The sequence below is a fragment of the Sus scrofa genome, chromosome 8 (assembly GCF_054392235.1).
Source record: "Sus scrofa isolate SSC_HxYL_T2T_F1_AM1 chromosome 8, Sscrofa_HxYL_maternal_Yorkshire_Landrace_v2.0, whole genome shotgun sequence".
NCBI classification, from domain to species: domain Eukaryota; kingdom Metazoa; phylum Chordata; class Mammalia; order Artiodactyla; family Suidae; genus Sus; species Sus scrofa.
This window is the reverse complement of record NC_139390.1, coordinates 35,148,151-35,174,686: the sequence shown is the minus strand read 5'-3', so window position 1 is coordinate 35,174,686 and position 26,536 is coordinate 35,148,151. Positions and strand designations below refer to the sequence as shown.

Sequence of the window (26,536 nt, the reverse complement as noted above, 5' to 3'; positions counted from 1 at the left end):
CTTATTCATGACATCAGCCAAGCCACCACTGAATTTGACTGCCAGGTCTTAATTTAGTCCAAGCTTCTGTCTTCTAAGAAGTCACCTTGTATGTTCTCATTATTTCTGTCATTAGCAATAACACTTCATTTCATGCTTGGGTCCATATTCAACGGAATATAAATCCATTAAATCTGCATGTGTGTGTGTACGTGTGTGCACATGCTTGTGTTCATGTACGTGCAAAATTTACAAATATCAAGGATCTTCTGTATTCTATGAAAATTACTTTGAATTATTACAAGGATTTAAAATTCACATCAAAACATGAACATTTATAGTCTTTCAGAAAATTACATGGTACATGCAGTCAACAAGTATGAATTCTCATTGAAGATAACTTAGGTATCAACACACTTTGAAAGGGAACTCTAGATAATAAAAAGTTAAACTGACTTCAAGAAAAGCAAAAAAATACATAGCATTAATTGAAGCTGAATGTTGAAAATTTTTGCTGTGATGTCTGTAAAACATAGGAAAATGAATTCTGACTTTGACGGTAATTTGTTTACTCTCTTTAGTTCTTAAGGATTCTTCAACTGTCCCAGTTATTTTGCTGCATGTGGGAAGGAACAAGTCATTTGCATGTAAGGACCTATTTACATATTAATTGAATTTCATTTTGGAAAATCTGACAAACTGCTACTTGGGAGTTTTTACTTCTTAGATTTCTGTTTCCAGTTAAATAGATTGTTCATTGAACTAATAAGCATTAGGGTCACTTAGCTTCCCTGGAATGTTAGCATAACAAAAGGATGAATAAAATACATAGATGGTTGATTTAACTTTAAGATTATATTCAGAATAAATTATCACTTTCAATGCTCTAATTTCCCCTATAGGACCAATACTCCATAAAAGAGTCACTGAATTTTATAACTGGCAAATAGAACCAGAATACACAAATGTGTTACTCTCCCATTTAATCTGAGACTGTAACCACTATATACTATTGAAGTGTGTATATTAAATCCTTATATATTTTGACCATAACTTTTTGTTCAGGTGCATTTCTATGCTTGGAAATAACTAAAATCCATATTCATAACCAGGAGGCCCTGAAATATTCCTTTATGTGATAAGCCAAAGGTTAATTATCATGTTTATTAGTTTTCTGTTAGCTAGATAAACAAACAGCAATAACATGAGTAGCTATGGTGGTCATAGCAGCAACAGCAGCATATATTTGTTGACCGCAGCATGCTAGTCATTTTGCTAATGTGTTTATACTAATTACCTTGTCTAACAAAGTCCTATGAGGTAAAGATGAGGAAAATATGCTCAGCAAGGTTATAGGCCATGGTCACCTAGGTGCTACAAATCACAGAAGTGCTAGAGATGGTGTGTCCAAAGTCCAGGACATAAATGGCAGGGGTTAATTGTTCAGTCAGGTGGGTGGTAAGTAGTAGAAATCATATGTTCAAGGTCATATTAGTGGTAAATGGTAAAGATTAGGTATTCAAGGTCAGATGGACGATGAGTGTATGTCCAAGAGCACGTAGGTGGTAAGTGATAATGACTCATCTCCCTTCTCTCATTAGTAATCTAAGGGCTTTGGTCTGGGTGATAGTGGAGGATGCTGCTAATTATCCAAAATTGATTTTTCTTTTTTTTTCCTTTTCTACATCATTGGAGAGCTATAGCTGACATGACTGGCTCCCCAGGACCTTATCTCCCAGGGGCCCTTGTTGATAGGTGTGGCCTAGTGATCGAAATCTCACCAAAGGGAAATCAGCAGAAATGGCACTCTCCCTTTCCCAGCCTAGCTTTAAAACCTTGCACTGAGCCCCTGTATGCAACTTCTCTACTTACAACTGGAAAAAGGACATGTGTGATACCCGTTTTTCTCAAGCTGGTGAAGACAATGCCCCAAGGAATCATCAAAAACAAAATAGAAGGAGGCTGGAACACTAAAAATTTACCTGGAGCTTAACTGTAGGCTAACCTAGCATGCTCATCTCAGACCATAACATAAGGAAAAAAGAAACATATTTTCTTTAAGCTACTAAACTATGGTTAGTTCTCTTTATTACACCACACGAGGCTTACGTTAACTAATATGATCAATTTTCAGATGCCTTAAATTCTGAAATTCTTAATTGTTAATCAGAAAAAAGGAAGAGATGATAAATACTTTGCTCATAAATTTAAAAGTAAATGGAAATTGTGGTTTAATAAAACCAGAATCCCTTGCATTAGACTTCTTTTACAAAGATGATTTATAATATACCTCACTTCTGATATTTACATCCCTAGATTTTAGTCACTTTGTCTTCATATCTTTATATTATGGCATTGCCAAATACAACCTTACTATCCTCTATCATATCTCCTTAGACTTTTAATCCATACCATAATGTTAAGTGAAAAGTGTAATAAAGAGATCATGCTATTTTGCTATGGATAGGAAATTGTGCCAGATCAATTTTCTAGCATTGGAAAAATGCTATGCTCAGAATCCATGACTAACCTGAAAAAGACTTTCTTTCTGTAATACCAATCACTTGAATTTTAATGAATAAAAAAGAGGGCAAAACATTGTGAGAATAAATCCATTCATTCTTCACCAGAACAGTAGCTTCCAGTGAGCAGTATGGGGAGTAATTTGTATCATGAAAAACATCTTTGATATTTTCTTGTTGAAAATAATTTTGTGGAAATTATTCTAGGTTTGGCAAGGTGAGAGCAAGTCCTCCAGCATGTCCCACATTACATAATACTTGCAGTTCCATCATTAAATCTGCAAGTGTTTTGAAGTATCCTTTAAGTGCTCCCATGGATCAAGGTGTCACAAAAATGTGTCAGACACATAAAGCTGGAGGACTCAGACTTCCTGATTTTAAAACATATGAAAAAGCTATCATAATTAAAATAGCATGGTACTGGCATAAAGACAGACATGTAGACTGATGGAAAAGATAGAAATCTCAGAAATAAACCCTTGCATACACAGCCAAATGATTTTCAACATGAGAACCAAGACCATTCAATGGGGAAAAGAAAATCCTTTTTTTCAGCAAAAGGTGCTGAGGTAACTAGATATCCACATGTAAAAGAATGAAGCTGGACATTTACCTAACACTATATACAAAAAATAACTCAAGATGTACCTAAACATAAGACCTCAAACTATAAGAAGAAACCATAGAGCAAAAGATTCATAGATTTGGATTTGCAATAATTTCTTGGATATCACACCAAAGGCATAGGCAACCAAAGAAAAAAGAGATAAATGGAACTTGATAAAAATTTTTAAATTTTGTACATCAAAATCCACTATCAACAGAGTAAAAAGGCAACCCATAGAATGGGAGAAAATACTTGTAAATCATATATCTGATAAAGGACTGACATCTAGAATAGATAGAGAACTCCTAAAACTCAACAATAAAAACAAACAACCCAATTCAAAATTGGGCAAGGGATAATGTGAGAAAATTATATATATGTATAACAGGGTCACTTTCTTGTACAGCAGAAATGACAGAACACAGTAAATCAACTAAAATAAAAATTTTTTTTAAATGGGCAAGGGACTTATTTCTCCAGAGGTATATAAATGACCAATAAGCACATGAAAATATGTTCTACATCACTAATTAGGTAAATGCAAATCAAAATTACATTGTTTCACCTCATACATATCACAGTGAGACATCACTTCACACTCATTAGAATGATTACTATTAAAAAAGAAATAGGAATCAACAGTGTTCATGAAGATGTGGAGAAACTGGAATCCTTGTGCACTGTTGGTGGAAATGTAAAATGGTACAGCTATTGTGGAAAACAGTATGGCAGTTTCTCAAAAAGTTAGAAATAAAATTATCATATGGCCCAGCAATTCCATTTCTGGTATCTAACCAAAAGAATTAAAAGTAGAATCTCAAAGCGACATTATTCACAACAGGTAAATCTTAGAAGCAACCCACATGCCTATTGATGGGCAAATGGATAAGCAAAATGTATTATACACATATGATTTATGATTCAGCCCTAAAAAGGAAGGGAATTCTGACCGCAGGGGCTTGGGTCTCTTCAGAGGCTTGGGTTCGACCCCTGGCCCAGCACAGTGAGTTAAAGGATACAGTATTGCTGCAGCTGCATCGTAGATTGCAACTGTTGCTCGAATTCAGTCACTGGCTGGGAACTTCAATACGCCTCAGTGGCAGCCATTTAAAAAACAAACAAACAAACAAACAAACAAAAGGAATGCTGACATATGTTACAACATGGATGAAACTTGAGGACATTAGACCAAGTCAAATAAGCCAATTACAAAAAAGACAACTACTGTATGATTCCATTTATATGAAGTTCTTATAGTAGAGACAGAAAGTAGAATGATGGCTTCCAGTTCTTTGGGAAAAGCTATGGGGAATTCCTTTCTCCACTGAATTGTTACATGATGTTTGGTTTGTAACAGTAATTCTACTGGAGTGCTCTTTTTAAATCATTGGAAATCACAACCTTGGGTCACTAAATGCATGATAAATCAACTTCACGTAATATTTCCTATTCCAATATTCCTGACACTATGTCCTATAGCATATATGATCATATGCATTCCACCTTTCAATCATTAAAAACATTAAATTTATAATAAGAGAAAATACTAACAAAATGTATAACAAATATGAAGTTAGCACATAGCCTATGTAACTGAAAATTATCTTACTGTCAAAGATCTCAACTTTTAAATTGTCCTTGGGTTCATTCATAGTGGCTAAAAGAGTAGGAACCCTTTATTCTAACCAGGAGACAGTTTCTACATGCCCTTAATAATGCCATGCTCGTGGACCTCAACTTTTCACTAGAGTTTTAGTTATATTATCACCTTCTAATTTTTTCAAGACCCACATGGAACTATAGCATTATCCACACCTACCCTACCCCTACACTCTTACCTACATTCAACCCCACCCCAATGACCTCTTGCCTAGAGTTCTTTGCAATCACTCCAAGAGCACCTGCGACTTTAGCATTCTGGAAACTGAACATTAGAGCATTTCTCCTCAATTACTTCCTCTGTATCTTTACAGTGTCCTAAATTCATAATTAGCATTTATGAAGTTCAGACTATGTGCTAGGCATTCTAGATAACAGAGAAACAAGAACAAACAGGGCACTACTTATTGCTAAAAGGAACTGTCTGGAGTATATAAGCCAATACATACAATGCAAGGGGTATGGGCAGGATACTATGGGGGCATAAGTCAGGACATGACCAATTATACCAGAAGAGTCTAGAAAAGACTTCATTAAAATGGCACTACCTGAGATAAGTACTGAAAGAGAAGAAATTCATATAGTCAGAGAGGGGGACTAGAAGCCAAAGAAAAGAGAGGCAGAGACTAGGCCTTTCAAACATTGAAACAACATGAATTAAAAATATGGACACTTTAAACACAGGGTACATATTGGAAGAACCAAGGGCTATGGTCTGGCTAGTGAAGAAGCCATAGTGAGGAGTTCCCATTGTGGTGTAGCGTAAATGAATCCGACTAGAAACCATGAAGTTGTGGATTCAATCCCCGGCCTTGCAATCCAGGGTTGCTATGAGCTGTGGTGTAGGTTGCAGACATGGCTCAGATCCTGCATTGCTGTGGCTGTGGTGTAGGCTAGCAGCTATAGCTGCAATTCAACCCCTATCCTGGGAACCTCCATATGCTGCAGGTGCAGCCTAAAAAGAAAAAACAAAGCAAAACAAGAAGTCAGAGTGAAATATGACTTTAGAAAGAGAATAAAAGAAGAAGTTCATGGAAGGCCTTAAATTTTACACTGAGTAAAAATTGTAGTACATATAGTTTGAGTAATTATGATGTCCTGGGTTCTATTCTAGACTCCACTTGCAAAAGGTTCAATTTTATTCCATTTTAAGCATGAGGAAAATGAAGCACAGAGTGCTTCAGTAATTTACTGAATGTCACACAGCTAGAAAGTAAAGAAGCCAGGAAGTCTGAAATAAAAAATTGCGCTCTTAGCCATTAGGCTGACTCCCTTCAGCAGTGTGCACTTTATTACACTGAAAATGATGAGCCATTAAAGGGTTTTAAGTAGAAGAATAACATGACTATTCTAGTAATAGAAATGAAGAAGGATTAAAATTGAGATAGAAGGCAATAAAGGAGGATAAAATGGAATGCAGAGAAATTACATTAAAGAATTAGAAGCTATAAAACCCAGGAACAATTAAGTGGAGGAGGGTATATCAGTTAGCTTTTTCTGCACAATTAACCACCCAAACTTTAGTGGCTCAAAATAACAAGCATTTTTTGAAATAGTAAGTTGATTGATTAGCTAGGGACAGGAAGGTTTAGAAGAATCTTACTCAGGTGCCTCAGTCACCTGGTAGGTCAGCTGTAAGGTAGCTCTTCCGATCTTGGCTGGGTTCTCACACATATTGGGGGCCTCATTCTGAAGGAACCAGTTGATTCAGCTCTGTTCTATGTGGTCTTTTGTCCCCTAACAGGCTGGCCCAGTTCTGTTCTCATGACAGCAGAACAGAGGTAGAAGCAGTATAGCTAAAGACAATATACACAAGGTTGCTTGACACCTAGGCTTGGAAATAGAACATCATCTATTAATCAAAGTGAATTACAAGGTATTTCTCCAAAGAGGATTTGCAAGGTGGCATATGCACACTGAGGTATATGGAATGATTGACCAACAGGGACCTGCTGCATAGCGTAGAGAATACTACCCAGCATTCCGTGATAATCTATGTGGGAAAAGAATCTGAACGAGAATGGATATGTGTATATGTATGACTAGGTCACTGTACGGCAGAAATAATCACAACCTTGTAAATCAACTATACTTCAAAATAAAACAGAGAGAGGAGAAGTAGATCCTTCTCTTGATGGGAGGAGCAAAAGTCACATTTGTAAAGTGTGGAGAAAGAAAGGGTAGATAATTGTCACCATTTTAAAACATCTAGTTAATGGGAGAGAGGAAAAGGAAACATCACTGATGATTCCCTGGTCTCTTGCCTAAGAAACTGAGTGGATGAGGGTGCCATTGCCGGAGATGGGGCCAACAGGGCCCCTCATTGATCTTCCCCAGAAAGTGAATGAAAGTTTCCATGCAGGTTTCCAGTGGTGCAAAAGAGAAACTTACACAAACAACACAGCCATGACAACTGAAAGAATGTGAATACTCAGCTGAAGACTCAATTAAAAGAAAAAGTTGTTATTGGAAAACAACGCATTGTATGATATGACAGTGGAATCTACTGAACTTTTATAACAAACACTGACAGGATGTGTGAAAATAAGCCATGATTTCCTTGAAGGTCTAAAGTCATATAAAGTCTCGCTCACGTCTGCCAGCTCAATCTTCTTGTGGGAATTCACCACAATGAAACCACTGTCAAGGATGCAATATAAATAAGCTTTATAGTCACTGAATTCTATGTTTAAATCAAGTAAAAGGCCCTTCTAGGAATAGAAAAATTTCACGTGTGCTCTTACAGAAAAGAGCACAGTGGGTTGTAAGAAAGATCGTCGTTGGAGTCAGTGGGTAGGGCTAGGGCATTCACTGTCACAAGCTAGGACACACTACTGCATGAGAGACAAAGTATCTGTCATAGTGCATCAAGATGCATTCTTTGCTTAGCTCAAAGGAGACGATCATGCTATCAAAGCGTTTTATAAATGAGGCTCACTTTTTTAATCCAACCTGCTTCTAATTCCTGACTCCTATGTTTAGCACAAGTTTCCCACGAGAAAATAAAATAAATTCAGTCTTTTCACTCTGCTATTTAAGGTTTTCCCCAGCCTTCCTCATTTCATGTCTTGACTCATATTTTTCAATCTTCTCTTAAATTCAGCTAATGCTAGCGTCCAGCGGAACTGTGTGTGGTCCACAAACGTACCCTGTCTGTCTCTGTGCCCTCACTCACCTCTTTACTCTCAGCCTGTGCTGCTGCTTCCTCATTTTCTCAACTTTTCCAAAACCTTATCTATCTGTGTAAGTCATGACTCCGATACCCACAGATTCCTGCAGGTTATTATGATTTTTCTGTTTCCTGAACCTCTGCTCCACATTGTACCTCACTTGTCTACCCTGGACAGGCTGCCTCCTACTGAAGTTTTTATTTGTTGCCAGGGACAGAGGGTGGGAGGTAGGGGGTAAGGTGAAAGTGGTCAAAGGGTATGAAACTCCAGTTACAATAAGAAGAAGTTCAGGGGATGAAATGTACAGCACGGCGACTATAGTTAACAATACTGTATCACATATTTGAAAATTAAGAGAGTAGATTTTTTCACTTTATCTGTAGGATAAATGTTTAAGTTTTATTGAAGTATAGTTGATTTACAATATTTTGATAATTCTGCTTAAAACGAAGTGATTCAAATATATATATATGTGTGTGTGTGTGTGTGTGTGTGAGTGTGTGTGTGTGTGTGTGTGTGTGTGTGTGTGTGTGTCCCTTCTTTTTCAGATTCTTTTCCCACACAGACCATCACAGAATATTGGGTAGAGTTCCTCATGGTATACAGTTCCCAATGATGGCCAACGTATTCCATACACCACAGTGTGCATAAGCCAAACCCAAACCGCCAGTCCAGCCATCCCCAACACCTGACCCTTTGATAACCAAAGGTCATTTTCAATATCTGTGAGTCCATTTCTGCAAATAAGTTCATTTATATCCTTTCTTTATATTCCACATATACGTGATGCCATATGATGTTTGTCTTTCTGACTAGATTTTTAAAGCTCTCACTCCACACACAAAAATTTCAATGATGTGCAGTGACAGATGTGTTAACTAACCTTACTGTGGCATCATTTTGTAATCTATATCTACATATAAACATTACATTTCAGAACTTAAGCTTATACACTGCTATATGTCAATTATATCTCAGTAAATCTAGGGAAAACATCTTTAATAAAAAATAACTATAAAATAAGTTATTACTTGCTTCATCCTCAACTTCCTAAAATCTTTCCTGAAGACACATGAATTTGCTCTTTTTCAAGTTGGGTTTGCCAAAAGTAGGGAGTGAGGAATAAGGTTAGAGCTTTCTCGCTGGCAACAAAGCAGTTCAGTGTTTATCTGCTTCAAATAATGGTCTAAAACAAATTGAAAAATGGGCAGAAGACCTAAATAGACATTTCTCCAAAGAAGACATATGGATGGACAATAGGCACATGAAAAAAATTTTCACTATCACTAGTTGTTAGAGAAATGCAAATCAAAACTACTCTGAGGTACCATCTCACACTGGTCAGAATGGCCATCATTAATAAGAATACAAATAACAAATGCTGGAGAGGGTGTGGAGAAAATGGAACCCTCCTGCACTGTGGGTAGGAATTCAAATTGGTACAACCATTATGAAAAACAGTTTGTAGATTCCTCGAAAACTAAATATAGAACTAACATATGATCCAGCAATCCCACTCCTGGGCATATATCCAAGCAAAACTTTCATTCAAAAAGATACATGCACCCCTATTTTCACTGCAGCACTATTCACAATAGCCAAGACAGGGAAACAATCTAAATGTCCATTGATGGTTGAATGGATTAAGTAGATGTGGTATATATATACAATGGAATACTACTCAGCCATAAAAAATAATAATATAATGCCATTTGCAGTAACATGGATGGAATTAGAGATTCTCATACTAAGTGAAGTAAGTCAGAAAGAGAAAGACAGATACCATATGATATCACTTACATGCAGAATCTAAAATATGGCACAGATGAACCTATTTACAGAACAGAAACAGACTCAAGTCATGGATGGCAGACTTGTGGTTGCCAAGAGGGAGGGGGAAGGAGGGGAATGGACTGGGAGTTTGGGGTTGGTAGATGTAACTATTACATTTAGAATGGATAAGCAATGAGGTGATGCTATACAGTTCCGTAACAAATGATGTCCAATCATTTATTATGGAACATGATGAAAGACAATACGAGTAAGAGATTGTGTATAGATAGATGTATGACTAGGTCACTTTGCTGTAGAGCAGAAATTGACAAAATAATGTAAATGAATGATAATAAAATTAAAAAAAAAATAATGGTCTACAGACTTCCAGAGAATATTTCATTTGAAGGAAAAGTTCTGTAGATTTTTAAAATATTTTAAAACTTCTGTTTACTTATTTTTGCATATTCTGAATGGACAGTGGTGACCGCTTCATGCCTGCTCTTGTGTCCACCCTGTTGCCCAGGGCCACCATTGCTCTGGGCAGTACATTCCCCTTCCTTTCAAGCCCCATTTTATAGATGTTCTTTTTGACCGGCAAATAAATGTGGATGACAAGCTCCTAAGCCTTGAGCTTCCAGGTAGAGGGTCTGCTGGGTGTGCTGTTCCCAAGCCTTGGCTGCCACCCTGCCTCCTCTCCCCTTTGGCTGCATCCCCTTTTGCTCCACTTCTGGTTGCCCAGAGACAGCAAGACATGCTGTTGCTATTAAATGAACTTCACAAATTTTTTTTTTGCACTATAAGTTCTGTGATTTAACTATAAAATCTGTCAACTAGAAAACAAAAACAACCCCAAAATTCAACCCCTTTCTCCTGGTAGTGAGCGGAAATCTATATGAGCTAAAATTAGTATAGTATAATGAGTAATACTGTTCTCTACTTGCCAGAAGGTAACAATAAAGGGATGTTGAGTATGAGAAAGTTCATATCCGTTCAACTGGCATGTATTATTGATAACTGTAAAATCATTTGCTAAAAAATATAGAAGTGGCAAGCCAGCAGAAAAGTAAGTACTGTTAAAGAAGGAAACTGCCAGTGATGGGTTCAATTTGGATTACAAAGCATGATCCGAACTTTCTAACATGATCAGAATTTCTTAAACAGCAAACTGAGGTATGAACAAGTATTCAATTATAGTGTGAATGACCCCTTAACTCTTTACATAAACAAGCAACCATAACTATATGGTACAGTCATATATCATTTTAGGCCTCTATCTTGCTTTTCTCACCATGGTGGACAAAATAAGATGTCTATATCCTAATCCCCAGGACCTGTGAACATGTTATATTACATAGCAAGGGGGAATTACAGTTGCAGAGGGAATTGAAGTTGCTAATCAGTTGAAATTAGAGTAAGGAAATTATTCTGGATTACTTAGCTGGGTTCAATGTAATTCATCACAATGGTTCCTTAAATATGAAAGAGGGTAGAAGAAGGGTCAGAACCAGATAGAGGCATCATGACAAAGACTTTGCTGGCTTTGAAAATTAAAGAGGCCATGAGCCAAGAAGCCTAGGAAACTCTTAGAAGCTGGAAAGGCAAGAAAATGGATTCTTCCTTGGAATCTCTGGAAAGGAAGGCAGTCCTGACGACACTTTAACTTTAGCCCAAACAGACACACTGCAGACTTCTGACTCCCAGAACTGAAAATAATAAATTTGTGTTCCTCTAAGCTATTAAGTTTGTGGTAATTTTTGCAGCAGCAAAAGGAAAATAATATACCAACAAAAATTATGACGATTTTCCCCAGATGCCCAGAAACTATTCCCTTCTCATCAAGTATCTTTTCTTTTTCAATCACCTGTCAGGACTCCCAAAATATCTTTATTTGTGAAATGATAATTATAAATTGATAAGATAGTGATACTTTCTATAAACTGCTTTGTCAAAATAAATGAGAGGGAAGATATTCCCAAATACTTAATAAATATTTAAATTAGGATTATACACCTATTTCAATTAATGTCAGACACTAATTTAGAATCAAAATATATTTTTAAATCCTCAAATAGCACATAATAATGAGCTATTTTATGTTTGAGAAGACAAATGCTATTTGTGTTGTGAGTTGATCTCTTCTTTAAGGACAAACTACTTAACAAAATTAGGCATTGCTTATTTGATCTACCAATAACAGGTTTGTAAGTGAAGCATAGGAGAATGAGGAGAATAAAGGTGGTATCCCATTTCTAACAGTTTCACCAAAATGGTAAAAATGGGTTTAAATGCCTTCAAAGGTCCAAAACAATTGGGAACTGGAGAACTCAAACGTAGGTTCATGGGTATATGGATTGCTGCAGTTCGCTGCTTTCATTTCAGTATCATTTAGGAAATGTGAGATTCTTCATCCAAGCCACAACAAAAATCATCACCAGACACTATTTGGCAATGTTGTGAATCCCTCGAAACCTCAGTTTTTTTCTTGGATTTTTACCAGCCTACTACCCTCTTGGCTTAGTTCTGAGGGTCAAATTAGATAATGTATTTAAAGCAAATTATAAACTGCCAACTTACTTTTTCCCCCTCAGTTGCTAATAAGTCAAACACAAGCTAGGCAAACTAGAATTTGACAATAACTTCCACAATCAGAGTACAATATAAGGGGGTTCTCTTATAGCAAAGTGGGTTAAGGATCTGTTGTTGTCACTGCAGTGGTTTGGGTCACTGCTGTGGTGTGGGTTTAATCCCTGTCCCAAGAACTTCTGTACGCCATGGGCACGGCCAAAAACACAGAAACAAAACAAAGTACAATATAAGACACAGAATGAAGATTCATGGCTAACACAACTGGAAGGAGGAGAGTGAGCTACCACCATTCATAGGGAATCAGAGTGCCTACTGTGTGCCGGTCACTATGCATACTAAGTGTTCTATGCACATTGTATCATTTAACCCTCACAATAAGCCAACAATATAGTGCTACTGTTTCTCCTTTTTCACTGATGAGAAATATAAAGCTTAGGTTAATTAACTTTTCCAAAGTCAGAGAAAAATAAAGAATAAGGCCAAATAACAAATAATTATTGAGCACCTACTCTGTGTGAGGCTTGTTCCACACAGTATATAATAAATGCCCACTAAAATAAATGAAAAATGGAAGTAAACTAGGAGGTGGAGATTGATATTCTGAATAAGATGTTCAGGGAAGTCCTCATGTTGAACATGTTAAGTTTGACATGCTTGTTGGGCATCCAAGAGTGTTTGTCAAGTAGGCAGAGAGTACAGGAGAGGAGGCAACATTTGAGTAATTGCTTAAAACAGTGAGGGAGTTGGATGAGCAGCTATCTAAGGGAAAGGCATTTAAGAGAGAATAAACAGCAAGTAGAAAGACCCTGAGATCAGAAGTCGATGTGGGTGAAGCTGAGGCAGAGAAGGGAAGCACAGTGGGTAATGAAATCTGGTTGTCATGGTAGAGGGGACAGATGATATAGGACCTTGGAGTTCAGTCAGGTCTTCGGCATTTGCTCCAGTTAAGAAAATGGGATTTCAATCCTAGAGGGACCTGTTTTAACAGGATCCCTTTGGCTGCTATGCTGAGAACAATCTGAAGAGAGGAAGCAGGGAGATTGTTAGAACATGTCTTCGATATCCAGACAACAGAAGGTAGCACTTTGAACAGGTGTGATAACTGTCAAAGAGTGGTAAGTTGTCAGATTCTCAACATAGTTGAAAGTAAAGTCAACAGGATTTGCAGGTGGATTGAATACAGTGCATAAAGAGAAAGATAGGAGTGAAAAACGACAGCAAGATTTGAAGGCTGAGCAACCAGAAAGATAAATTGCAATTAATTTGGGGGAGGAAGAGATTTAGTGGCAAATACCAGGAGCTCAGACTTGGATATGGTAAGTTTGATATTCTTATTAGATGTTCAAGTGTATTTGTAAAGTAGGAAATTGGATATATCGGGCTGGAGTTTAGGGGGGAAACTCTAAGGCTGGAGAAATAAATCTGAATAAATAAAACTAATTTAATATAATGTTACACATAAACTTAATTCCAGATCAATTTAATTCTCAAACCTAGCTCTCAAACCTATTTGTTGGGAGCAGTTCTCTCTTGTATTTCTAAATGTCTCAGGTTATTTTTCAAGGATGTTTATACAACAAATCTCCTTGGTGACTAAAGAGAGTGTCCCCCTCTAGGCTCTAGGACAAATTTGTTTCCTGATCAAGGTACTTAAAATAATGTCTCCCTTGGAAGCAAAAACAGACAGATTGGCTTGCAGCTGGCCACCCCCTTAGGAAATTTGTTTCCCAGGCCCAGCTGTGACACAAACCCATGGTGTGTGCAATGTCCACCAGGATCCACTCTGTGTCACCCCCATGAGATGAGACCAAGGGAGAAGCTCGTGCTGCTTGATGTCCCATGAGTAATAAGCTGTCTTGATCCACTAAGCTCATGGTTTCCTTACCAACCACACTGATGGCAATGTGGGAAGTTGATCTAGTAGCCAAAGTAGCAGCTGCTGCTTAGGAATTATTTGACTATTTAACTATCATAGAAGGGGAACCATTGAAAATTTGGTAACAAGGGAAGAGGTATAATCTGATCTGAAGTGTGAAGTTAAAATTTCTCTGATATCAGAGGGAAAGCAGGACTAGAGAGGGAAAGAGTGGAAGAAGAAAAACCAGCCAGGTTGTTGTTGCAGCAATCCGTGCATGAAATGAAAAAGGACCAAACAGAGGTGTTAACCAAGGGGGTTCCTTTCTCATACAAGAAAAGTAGAGATAAGCATCCCTGTCAAAACTCTAAGCATCCCTGTCAAAACTCTGTGTTGACGTGTCCATGTGGTTTTCCTCTTGCTCATGGCCTCAAGCAGTTGCCTTGAGCATCAGATCTTCAAATATCCATCTCCATAACAACAGGAAAGAAGAAGAGACATCTGTTGTCCAGGCATTTCTTTGTCTTTTAATCAGAGAGGAAGATCTTTCTTGGAAGCCTTCAGCCGGTTTCCCCTCAGAGCCTGTTAATCAGATTGGGCCAAATGCCCATGCTTTCAATGCATGAAAACTTGAGATAATGAAATCTGGCTCATTCAGGATCTACAGTGGGAAACAGGTTCTAACACTAGTGAAGAGAATGGAATTGGCTGTTGGACAGACAGCCAATAGTGTCTCCTAGAGTATCTGATTGGATGTGGAGGTTGAGAGAGAAGGAGAATTCAAAAAGATTGCCTAAACACCTGGCTTGGACCATTGTCTGGATGGTATTGTCATTCATGGACCAAACAAGGTGAGAGGAACAGGTTTAGGGTAGGGGGTGATAAGAGTTCTTTGAATACATTTGAATTTCTAGTTAGAAAGCCCAAAGCTCAGTTTCATGGGAGTCCAGAGCTCAAGACTGAGAACCAAGCTAGAGTTAGAAGTTTAGGACAATATAACTGAAGTCACAGAGAAAAGTGTTTGTTCAGACACTGTGACTAAAGCGGGTCAAAGAAGGATGCTTGGAGAGAGAAGCCCATTTGACAGACAGAAAAGGAAACTCCGTGAACGTAACAAAGCAGGAGAGAGCAGTATTTTAAGATGGAAAAAGAGACCAGTGGTACTAAATGCTTTCCAGAGATAAAATAAAATGAACAATGTCTATCAATTTTAGCCACAAATATAGCATGATGACCATTGCCAAGGAAGAAAAATAAATAAGGAATTAGTTATAGATTAGCGATTTCATTGGTTATTTGTTAGGGTCTTTATTTTTTAAGTTAATTAATTTATTTATTTTGGCTTTTTAGGGCTCCACCCCTGGCATAGGGAGCTTCCCAGACTGTGGGTTGAATCAGAGCTATAGCTGCTGGCCTACACCCACAGCCACAGCAACACCAGATCTGAGCCATATCTGCAACCTACACACAGCTCACAGTGAGACCAGATCCTTAACCCACTGAGCAAGGCCAGGGATTGAACCTTCGTCCTCATGGATGCTAGTCAGATTTGTTTCCGTTGAGCCATGACGGGAACCCCCAGGCGCTTTATTTTTTAATGACAGCAATGTGAGCCCATGGAGGAGAGGGCTGGGAGTCAGGGACTGAGCGTGACCTACAATGGCTACACAATTGTGATGTACAATTGTCAGGAAGTGTCTGCACCTCGGATCTTTATAGAGGCAGCACAGACACCTCCTGAGAGAGTTTAGAATGGTCAATAGAGTGCCTTTCATCTCCCCAACATATAAAATATTACTGGGGGCCACTGCTCCAACTACACCCCTTGCTTATCATCACTATTTTATATGCTGAAGAATATATATTCTTTATCAAGGTTAATTTTCTTACACTAATTTGCCTCAATCCACTACCCACAAAAATGGGCAAAAATGAATATTCTAGCCAAATAAAAGATTCCGATGGCAGTGATCTGAGGCAGATTCCCAATTTGCATGAAGAGTAGTCATTTAAAAAAAAAATTCTAAAATTTTACATTACTGCATTTTGTGTTTTTCAGTTCTCTGGTAAATCTTTCAAATATTATAAGTGAAAGTGGACACTAAGTTTTATATTATAGCAAATTTAAATTTCAGTAAATTCACCTTTTTAATAGTCTTCACTGCATGTTACTGCTATGCTATAGAAGGTCAGTCAGAGTGATCTGCTCTCCATAAAGAACAATGGATAAAACAAAACCCACAGTTTAAAAGTAAATGCACAAGTAGCAGCACAACCTGTATTATATCAGGTTCAAGTACGCCCTCTTGTGTATAAGTGTAGCATAGTGGCTTCCACTTCAAATTGAATACAACGAATAGGGAACACTGGCTTTGTGCCAGGTGCTAGGCTGGGTGCTGAGTCCACAGCTGTGGACAAGACCTACATGGTCCCTATTCTCATGGAGATTATTTTGGACCTATTTTCATTATTACAGAAGTTTAAAATCCATTTGAAAACCTCTGTATGAAGATTAAGTATTTCATTATATGATACAAATATTTCTATCAGCTAAAAAATTACATTGCCGCTAATTTCTCTAGTCTTAAATTATTGACTCATCTGGCCCTTAAACTTTTCTCCTTAACTTCTAGTGGTAAAAATTTCATAATACACTGATTTAGTTTTATAGCTATTATTTACAAAGATATAATCTTTAATGCAATGATGCTGTAATGTTTAATTCAAAAGATCTTATTTAATCTTAGTGTTAGTTGTCATTGAAAAGCCTCTGAGGCTATAATTTCATAGTTTATGATCCCAGGAAAATTTTCCTTATTAAATTATAGACAAGAGACAGTGTTTTAGTCTAGGTTATTAAAATTGAAATTCCCTAAATCTTATTATGTATTCTTACCATCTGCATTTTTATGATTCTTATGTAAAGAAATCTGCTAAAAATCTCAGAGCTGACATAAATTCCTCAAATGTCACTGCCTGGTCTTTGTGGCTTTTGAAAACAAAACTTCTTGTTTTAATTTAAAGGAATAGAATAGCAACTCAATTGTGATGGCTGCAGACAGATTACAAATCACACCATCCAGAAGGAAACCTCCTATGATAAGATGTAAAACCACAGTGGGCAGATTGGGGAGAATTTGATTTCAATGAAACCTTTAAATCAATAATCTTCCCTTCTAGATTTTAGAGGACTATTGTTTCACCCTTAACAATGAAATCCTCATATCTCTGTATCAGGAGGGTGTCTCCTCATTCCTAAGTGTGAAGACCACTGTGCATGTAATTTAATCAATTGCCCAATCCCTTTTATTTTTACTGTAAGATTCTCTAATTCTACCTTAGTGTTTGGGGGCGGGGGGGGGAGGGGCTCTAATTTAGGTGAGTCCTAGGGTGGTGAACTTAACCCCTCCTCCAAGTATATCAAACCTAAACAACCCCAAATAAACCTAAAACCTAAATGAAAACAATGAGCCTGCTATGCAAATGTAGCTTGAGGTCCAATTTCCAGTTTCTCTTTACAACCAAATGACTGACTCAAATGCCCACTCACATTCAAAATCAAAACCCCTCATTGGCCTTCTCAGACCATGTACTGTATTTCCTTTAAAAAATGGATGACAGGGGAGTTCCTGTCGTGGCGCAGTGGTTAACGAATCCGACTAGGAACCATGAGGTTGCAGGTTCGGTCCCTGCCCTTGCTCAGTGGGTTAATGATTCGGCGTTGCCGCGAGCTGTGGTGTAGGTCGCAGACGCGGCTCGGATCCCTCATTGCTGTTGCTCTGGTGTAGGCCGGTAGCTACAGCTCTGATTCGACCCCTAGCCTGGGAAACTCCATATGCCGCAGCAGCGGCCCAAGAAATGACAAAAAAAAAAAAAAAAAGACAAAAAAAAAAAAAAAAATAGATGACAGGAGCATTTTCCACTTTGTCCTAGGAATGCTTTTGCCAATTTTATTGCATATGCAAATATCTGGCTAAAATTATGAATGAAAGGTTATTAAATTTTAAGGTAGCCTTCATTGCCTGCCTTGCCCATGGGATCCTGAGTCATAAGCCAAGATACCTTGTCTGACAAACATTACCCCTGTATGATGCAAAAGGTAGGGCAGCATCTTTGATTGGGAGTCAAGAAGCCCACCTCAGCAGGTATATCCAACATCTGTGAGAACTTTGTCATCTTGTTTGCACGTGGAGGGCTCCACACTTGGTCAAAGTCTTTCTCCGATGCATTACAACAGTTATGTATAAGTTAGACATTGCTATGAAGTCATATGAAATAAGCCACCACCAAGACCACCTCCATGAGAAAGAGTGTGGATCAATGATAGAGAATTGAAGCCATTTTTGCAGTCAGTATGCTATAAGATGTTCACTAATGTAATGATGATTATAAAATTATCTCCTTTCTAAATCAAATCTGACCTTCCTTTTGCTTCTATTATACATTCTGAACAAAGACATCTAAAACATACGTATATGCACACACAGACTTTCTGGATGCTCTCACACATGCCCATCTCCATCTCTATGGCTGCTTGCTACTTACAGCAAAGAGTCTTTCGAGATTTAGACTCACAGTTCACATGAGGGGTTACAAATTTTTTCATGTAATGGGACATAAAGAGAAAGATCATATGGGTACAGACATGGAGGTAAACTAGAGGAGTTTTAAGGGCATCTCTGCCCAGGCTAGTGGAAAGTTATTAATTTCTTCATCTTACATAATTCAAGACAAGAAAAACAAAATATAAAGTATTAAGAAAGACATTCAATTTTAATTTATAGAAAACTTCCAAATGAAATCTTTTTATTTTCTGAGAACTTGATTCCATGAATATAACATTTTTTTTCCATCAGGTTTTGTGCTTGATGTGGATATATGCAATTTCTTGAGAATGACTTTTTAGTGAAGAACTCACTGCAAGTTTAACAGTCAGTTTGAAAGGAAGCAAATATGTTGTAACAACTGGCAGAAGAAAATGTATTTTTTGTTCACTAGCTATAGCAACTAAGACACACACAGAGAGAATTCTGAAGATCTGAAGAGTACTCCACTGGAGTATGAATTGAGTACTGATCAGAATAAACAGGTAAGGAAACTACCTGAGGCTGAGAGAGGCCCCTGAAAGGATTAGTGGGAACAGTGTCTGAGGCATTCATAGCGACAAACATAGTTCCTGTTCCCACAACTAGAATAGAAAATAACATAATGCATGAGATAAGGGTGTAATACTACTAAGCAGGTTCTTGCTTTAGAGGTAGGAAAAGTTAACTCTGGAAAAAGTCCTGCTCTATTCCTACCTTAAAAAGCCTAAAAGCAAGACTCAAAGAGATCAACTGTTTCTAAGTAGATTTGCCATGTTCCAGAACAAACCCCAAGGATATTTTTAGGAAATAATAATATCCAGCACAGAAAAAGGCAAGATTTATGATGTGAAAATCAAATGAAAAATTATCAGAAATGCAAATAAGCAGGAAAGAAAATATGAACCATAATGAGGAAAAAGTCAATCAATTGAAAGAGAACCAGAAATAATATAAATAATAAACTTAGTAGACAAGGACATTAAAAAGTTATTTTAACTGTATTCTTTATATTCACAAAGCTAAAGGAAAGGTTGAATATGTTAAGTAAAAACATGGACAATAAAAAAATTACAAAACAAAATTTTAAAGACAAAAAAAAAACTACAATGTTTGAGATGGAAAATACTCTGTATTTTACTAGGTCTTAAAATGAGTCAATAAATTTAAGAAGACAAATCATGTTAAACATATTTTCTGTCTTTTTTTTTTTTTTTTTTGTCTTTTTGCCTTTTCTAGGGCTGCTTCTGTGGCATATGGAGGTTCCCAGGCTAGGGGTCTAATCAGAGCTGTAGCTGCCAGCCTATGCCACAGCCAAAGCAATGCGGGATCCGAGCCGTGGCTGCAACCTACACCACAGCTCATGGCAATGCCAGGTCCTTAACCCACTAAGCAAGGCCAGGGATCAAACCCGCAACCTCATGGTTCCTAGCCAGATTCATTAACCACTGAGCCACAACGGGAACTCCACATTAAATATATTTTCTGATCACAATGGAATAAAACTAGAAATTTGAGTAGAAGGAAGATATAAAAAAATGTAGAAATTAAACAACCCTCTTCTGAATAACAAATAGGTCTAACAAGAAATAAAAAGGGAAATTAGAAAATATCTTGAGGCAAATAAAAATAAAAACACAACATACCAAAATTAATAGGGTGAAACTAAAGCAGTTCTAAAAAGGAAGCCTATAGTGATAAATGCCCACTCTAAAAAATAAGAAAAGACCTCAAATAAACAGCGTAACTTTGCACTTCAAAGAACTAGTAAAAGAATAAACCAAGCCCAAAGTTAGCAGAAGAAATGATAAATGTTGGAGCACCAATAAACACAAGAGAAAATGGAAAAACTACAGGCCAATATCACTGATGAACTAGATGCAAAAACACTCAATGAAATACTAGCAAATTGAATTCAACAGCATATTAAAAAAAAAAATCATACATCGTGACCAAGTGGGATTTATCACTGAGATTCAAGGATGGCACAACATATGCCAATCAATTACATAATATCTCACATTAACAGAATAAAGGATAAAAAATCACATGATTATCATCATAGATATAGAAAAAGCATTTAACAAAATTCAATACACTTTCATTATAAAAATTCTCAACAAACAATTTGTAGGAGGAACTTACCTCAAAAAGGCCATATACACTAAACCCAAAGCTAACATTGAAGCTAAATGGTGAAAAACTTAAAGTTTTTTCTAAGATCAGAAACAAGGCAAGGATGCCTACTCTTGCCACTTCTAAACATAAAATTAGTAGAAGCCCTAGTGAAAACAATTAGGTAAGAAAAATATATAAAGGCACCCAGAATGTAAGGAAAGAAGTAAATTATGTCTGTCTGTGGATGACCTGATCCCATATGCAGAAAACTCTCTACAAAAGAATTGTTAGAACTAATACATGAATTCAGTAAAGTTGCAAAACATAAAATCAACATTAAAAAATCAGTTGCATTTCTCTATACTAACATAGAACTATCCATACAGGGAATTTAAGAAAACAATCCCATTCACAATAGTACCAAAATAAAATATAAAATACTTAGGAATAAATTTAACCAAGCAGATGAAAGACTTATACACTGAAAACTATAAAAGACAAATGAAAGAAGTTAAAGGACACACAAATAAATGGAAAGATAGCCCACATTAATGGATCAGAAGACTTAATACTGTTAAACTGTCCATACTATCCAAAGCAATCTACAAATTCAATGCTATCCCCTCAAAATCTCAATGGCATTTTTTATAAAAATGGAAAAAAAGTCCTAAAATTCATATTAACCCAGAATGATCCTAAATAACAAAAGCAATCTTGAGAAAGAACAACAAAGCTGTAGGCACCACACCTCCCAATTTCAAAATATAATACAAAATTATAGTAATTAAAACAGTATAGAACTGGCATAAAGATAGACATATGAACCAATGGAACAGAATAGAGAGCCCAGAAATAATCCCATGCATAAACAGCCAACTGATCTTTGACAAGGCAGCTAACTACACAGAATGGAGAAAGAATTGTGTCTTCAACAAATGGTGCTGGGAAAGGTGGATATTCACATACAAAATGATGAAGTTGGACACAAAAATCAATTCAAGATAGATGGAAGACAAATACATGACCTTAAATGATAAAATTCCTAGAAGAAAATATAGGGGGAAATATTCTTGACATTGGTTTGGCCATGATTCTTGGAGATAACACCAAAATAACTGGCAGCAAAAGCAAAAATAAACAAGCAACACTATATCAAACCAAAAACCTTCTTCACAGTAAAGGAGGAAATCAACAGAATGAAAAAAAAATGCAACCTAGGATGGTGGAAAATATTTTCAGACTATATATCCAGTAAAGGGTTAATATCCAAAATACACAAGGAATTCCTACAACTCAATAGCAAGATAACTAACTCAATCAAATAATGGGAAAAGGACTTGAATAGATATTTCTCCAAAGGAGACACAAAAATGACCAAAATGAAAAGGTGCTCAGTTTCCCTAATCATGAGGGAAATGCATATCAAAACCATAGTGGATATCCTATCACACCAGTTAGGATGGCTATTACAAAAAAAGAGAAAAAAGATAAGAAATGTTAGTGAGGATGTGGAAAAATTAGAACCTTTGTTCATTGCTGGCAGGAATGTAAAATGGTATAGCCACTATGGAAAACAGTCTGGAGATTCCTCAAAAAATTAAAATAGAACTACCATATGATCCAGTAATCCCACTTCTGGATATGTATCAAAAGATATATCTGCATTCCCATGTTCACTGCAGAGCCATTCACAAAAGCCAAAATATGGAAACAATTCAAATGTTCATCAACAAATGAACATATATAAATAAAATATGATATATACATGCAATGAAATATCATTCAACCTTCAAATGAAAAAAAATTCTGCAATATGAGTCAATATGGATGAACTCTGGGCACATTAGGCTAATAGAGATTAAGCCAGTCACAGAAGGACAAATAATGTGTGATCTGGCTTATACAAGGTATCTAAAACAGCCAGACACAGAGAAGGGGAGAATATATTGTTCACTGCCAGAGGCTAGGTGGCAAGGGAAATGGGAATTTTTTAATCAATGTGTATAAAGTTTCAGTTATATAAGATGAGTAAGTTCTAGAGATTTACTGTGTAACATATTGCCTATTATGTTAACAAGAGTGTACCACACACTTAATTAACATTTTTGTTAAATGAGTAGATCTCATATTAACTAAAGGCAGGAGGTGGACATAAGAAAACATTTGGAAGTAATAGGTATGTTTATTTCCTTGATTCTGATGATGGTTTCCCAGGTGTATGCATATGCCCCAATTCATCCACCTGTACACCTTAAATACATGCACTCATACCTCCATAACTATTTTAAAAAACAACTTTAAGCAAAAAGACATAAGTTAAACATAAGAGAATGGAAAATATATTGCACTTAAATAGTAATAAAAATTTTTAGAATGATGATATTAACATCAGACAAAGAAAACTGAGAATATTACCAAAGATAAAGATCCTTTTGTAATAATGTGGTTAACTCATCAAGAATACATAACAAACCTAAATATTTATGCACCTATAACAGAGTATCAGAAGACATGAATCAGACACTGATAAAATACCAACAAAAATATACACAAGTCCATAATAATTGTCTATATTTTCAACACTACTCTCTCATTAATTGATAAAATAAGTAACATAAAATCAGCCGATATAAGCAGACAAATAATCCTACATTCCTGGTACTATAGGTAGAAAAACTGGGCAGGAATACTTTCAAACCCTCATTCCCAAAGAACAGCTCTTATTACTTAGTCTCTGTTTAAGACAGAATCTTCAAAGAAGCCACTGAAAGGCTTGTTTTAGTTTTCCCAACAACTGTTTAGTGCTAAAGCCACTCCCACAGGAAAAGAGGCATTTGTCAAAAACTTTACAGGCAAATGTTGCTTCCGGCACAAAGTCCATCACCTTGACCAAGAAAAATCATGGCCCCCATCAGGCTTATCTCAGCAATGCAAGGCATATTTAACATTCGAAAATCAATTCGCTGTAATTCACCAACACATTGAAAGAGCGAACCATACCATCATTTCAATACATGGAAGGAGTGTTTGGTAAAACCCAACATTCTTGATGAAAAAAAAAACAAACAGAACAAAACAAAATAAAACCAAACACCGTCAGCCACTAGTGAAATGCCTACTAGTAGGGATGGGACAGAGAAAATACAAAATGAGCCTGGATTCTTTTTGTGTCTGGATTTTCACAGCTATAATGTAATCCCCCACCTATTCTACATACTATTCTTAGTCACATGGGAATCATTCAGAATTCCATATGTGTGTCTTTCATTTTCCTGCCTTGGTATAAACTATTTTGGTGGGTTATAGGGTCCTCCTCTGTAAGGACAAAATCCAGCCTTTCTGATGTATTCCTGACCCAACTTCAACCTGTTCTTTACAGGTATACAGGGTGATTTTTGTTTTACACACAAATCTGATCACAGTACATCCCCTGCTAAAACATTTTGTAGCACATAGAAATTTCATAGGCTGTAAATTCCAATGTGACTTCTCTTATTTTTCTGTAATATAGCTACATAATACACAGCTTTAATGGAACTTTTCCTTAAATCTTTCCTTCAAGCCCCATTCTCAGGAGGGCAGGCAACTTAAAAGTTATTTTCAGCTTCATTTAATTGTTTTAGGGTTTCCTTAGCCATTTCAAGTGTAAAGTCTATCATTTGTAAGTATCCCTCTTCCCCACCTTTCACTCAGGATAAGGTGGGGAGATTACAGGTGTCTACATCAGTGAAGGAATCTGTGCTGGAGTCATTTTCTCTTCTCTGACATCTATTTAATGGACAAGCATCTCTTCCTGTGTGTTCGGTGTTAAGTATATATATCCCCATTGGTGTCTCCTGAAACATCTTTTGTCCATTATCCATTTGCATGATACATGTTGAGTGAACACTATTTCAGGCTCTCTACCAGCTGATTTCAGCTGCAAGTCAGCAACTCAGGATCACAGAGTATGACTGCTGTCTGATGCTTCTCTCTCTGTGACTTGCAGTAGACCAGGGCTGTCATCAGGCATATACTCCTGTCACCTACTTGGCCAGTTCTACTGTACTGCTCCTGTGCTCCTGTAAATCTGTCACCTTCCCTGGGTGACAGACTGTTAAAATTTTCTACCAAACTCTTCATCCAAAACCTTGGTTCAGGGGAACTTTCTGGTAACCCTGTCATTCCATGGGGCTTTATTTAGAAGACAAGACACAGGTCCTTTCTACACTCAGGTCATTCCCAAACATAAAGTAATATCTCAAATTTAGATTCTCATGACTGAGAATACTTTCCCTTATTAGGATTTGCTAGGTGATGTCTGTATCCCCACAAAACTCTTGGTTTACCTGGAGCAAGGAAATATGTGTCCGCTTTCCTTGTGTTGGTGTCTGGTACTTAAACAGTAAACATTTCTCGAATGGACAAATGAATGACTCAGCACATTCATCCCTGTCCTTGTCAAAACAATTTTCCTGCTTAGTATTACATATTTTGCTTTTGATGGCAGTAATTGCTTGCTTTCATCCTGGTACAAAGAGCATGGCATATGAGTTGCAAGAGGTGAGAAACACCAGCTTGAGAGAAAAGGAAGACAGGATATGACACAATGCAGTTAAAGTAGAATTAACCATTGTTAGCACTTATAGCAAGAGCAGAACTTATTCTTCTAGTGTTAGAAACACATAAGTAGAACCGCTGAGAAAGAATATGTTACAAAAACATCCCTCTGTGGTCCAAGAATATTCCCTGCAAGGCTCTTTTTTACTTGCAGGTCTTTTTGACTACAGTAGTTGTACAATTGATTTTTGTTAGATGATAAATTATAGTACTGGGGAGGTATTAAAAACTGCCTTTGTAAGCTAACTCAAGGCTATAGTGCAGAGAAACGTTGCTGTTTGAAGTTATATATGGAAATGGAACACTGTTCTTGCCTTAAAAAATGTAAGTTGGGGGATTCATTTGACTTAGAGAAGCTGGCTGGATTTACAACTCAGGTGCAGAACTTCAGTTAAGGAATTTGGGGACATAGTGTTACACATTTATCTTAACTTTGTAGTGTACAAGGAAACGAGTTTGCCTGTCACCTCATGCAGGTAGTCAGATTATAGGTCCTATCAGAATTCTAAATGTTCCTATTGGGACTCACATGATACTTCTTTGAGTGACTGATACTTTCTTAACAACTTCCTCATTTCCCTCATGAACAAAGATTTGCAATACTCAGTTCAAAGCTGATTCTGCTTCCCTTTCCTACAACCTCAGCACAAGTTCGTATCTCATCAAAATCGCCTCTGAACCACTTCAAGGTTTCCCATGGTACACAGTTTGCCCTTCTGCAGCACGTTAAACTTGACTTTGATGAGCTTATTGATAAAAAGCGCTTAGCTGTCACTCTGCTTGCAAAGGAGACATTCAACAGCTTGGAGTAGAGAGAGAATTCATATTGCTATTATAAGCAGCAACTAAAGTAATGCTGATGTACGGGCCTTGCAGTCCTACATGCTAAATCTCATTAACCCAAAGACTCTATCGCAATTCAACCTCTGAGGGATGAAAAAAAAAAAGTGTGGAGGCAAGGGCCCAGGATCTCGAGACTCACGTTAAGGCAGGGTTTCCTGTATTGCTTAACTCACAAGGACCTTTACGCGGCTCATCCCTAGCAAGCAAGAAGCGCGCGCATGCGCAGCACCCACAGGCCG

General features: G+C 37.0%; 1 long non-coding RNA gene across 1 annotated transcript in view; it reads right to left on the bottom strand.

Moving 5' to 3' along the window:
• Positions 1-26,517, bottom strand: part of LOC146400417 (uncharacterized) — a 467,787-nt gene extending 441,270 nt beyond the window's left edge. Inside the window, exon 1 of the long non-coding RNA XR_014812376.1 lies at positions 26,437-26,517. This is a non-coding gene — a long non-coding RNA (uncharacterized LOC146400417). The remainder of the gene's footprint in view (positions 1-26,436) is intronic.
• Positions 26,518-26,536: the final 19 nt, after the last annotated feature.